Source organism: Schistocerca serialis, chromosome 2 (genome assembly GCF_023864345.2).
Source record: "Schistocerca serialis cubense isolate TAMUIC-IGC-003099 chromosome 2, iqSchSeri2.2, whole genome shotgun sequence".
Taxonomy (NCBI): domain Eukaryota; kingdom Metazoa; phylum Arthropoda; class Insecta; order Orthoptera; family Acrididae; genus Schistocerca; species Schistocerca serialis.
Window position 1 is genome coordinate 183,391,319 of NC_064639.1, and position 1,587 is coordinate 183,392,905.

The following is a 1,587-nucleotide window of genomic DNA, read 5'->3' on the forward strand; positions in this document are numbered from 1 at the left end:
CAAAAAATGTTTTTCCTGTGGGAAGTTTACAAATTAATAATTTTCAGATGTCTTTCCTTCACCTGTAGTGTGGAACTTAGCTTCCTGCCGAAGTTCATGACTATAGGCAAAAGGGAAGTATCCTTTATGTTTCGATGAGCAAGTCTACGAGTGTCAAAGCATGTGACGTAATTGGAGATTTCTTTTGATTGCAATGGCATAGCAACTTAGGTTTTTTATGTTCCCAAGTGTGTGACTTAAATTTCAGCTTGATACGTCTGCCTGTTTTTGAGAAGAAGGGATCTTAGCAGACGAAAGGATAGACACGCAGTCAAATAACAAATCACAAAAAAAATTATCGTGTGCTCTCTCCACCCGAACAGGCCTCAGAAGGCCCAACGGTACTGACCGACCGCCGCGTTATCCTCACTAGACGCCGGTATGTGACCGGAGCCACTACTTATCTGCCATGTGACTCCTCAACTTGGCTTGCCAATAGCGCTCGATAGACCCAGGCGGTCGCCCATCCAAGTGTTAGCCAAGTCCGACAGCGCTTAACTTCGGTTATCTCGCGGGAACCGGTGTTACCACTGCAGCAAGGCCATTGGCTTCATCGTGTACGATAATCACAAATTGACAATTTTTGGATTCTTTTTCCTTTAGTTGCGTTCTGAAACCTTGCTTCTTGCCATACTTCTTGATTCGAGGTCGTCGAGATGTACCCCATAAGTTTTGATGAGTGGATTTGCAGTTATCAACAGTGGACATAAATGGCCATATTTTTATTGCATTCTTAGAAACTTTTTAAACTACCATGGGTCACAGACCTTAGCGTGTGACGTGAATGTCAACTTCATACCTCTACTCATTGCTGTGAAAAAGCTGTTTTACCAGTTGGACAGGCAGACCGGCTGACGGACAATGCAACGATCCGGAAAGAGTTCCGTTTTTAACGAGATAGGTATAAAACCTTAAAATTATGATTGGTAGGGAAGAAGATAACTGAGAACTGACAGTCTGGCTTTTGCAAATGATCTGGCCAGTATCCGAATCTCTAGAACACGCTACAATGCACTTAGGTGTCCTGCAAGAAACAACTTCAAAAGCAGCCTATGTATATATTTCCAAAAAACAGAGTGTGTGACAGACGCGAAGGAGGCAGCGATGAACATGGAAACTAATTGTGGAAGAATAAAAAAGGCTACGAAATTTAAACAACTAGGTGAAATAATACAACAAAATGCTTTGGACAATTAAGCAGTCTTATCTGTCAAGGGCAAGGAAACTGGACGTGGAAAATGGAAGTGGCTTTTCGATTAGGAAAACTCTGTATAATAAGAATCCTTTATTGATAAATGCGAAACTCCGGCACTGTAACACTGTCGTTAACCCAGAATTCTTTTCGTTAAATACAGCCAAAGATTTAAGAGAAACAGAAAAAAACACGAGAATCTTGACATCAAACTTCCTCGAGTGTCTGCCGTTTAAGATTTTACATTTGTTTTCACTTTCTCGCAAGGCAACGAAGCCTGCGATGACTTTCCAACCGTCCTACATTTTGCGAGCCTATACTTGAAGTTTCTGTTTAGAACGACATTATATCGATCA

General features: G+C 41.5%; 1 pseudogene; it reads right to left on the reverse strand.

The window, feature by feature from the left end:
- Nucleotides 1-469: 469 nt before the first annotated feature.
- LOC126459184 (5S ribosomal RNA) lies at nt 470-588 on the reverse strand (annotated as a pseudogene).
- Nucleotides 589-1,587: the final 999 nt, after the last annotated feature.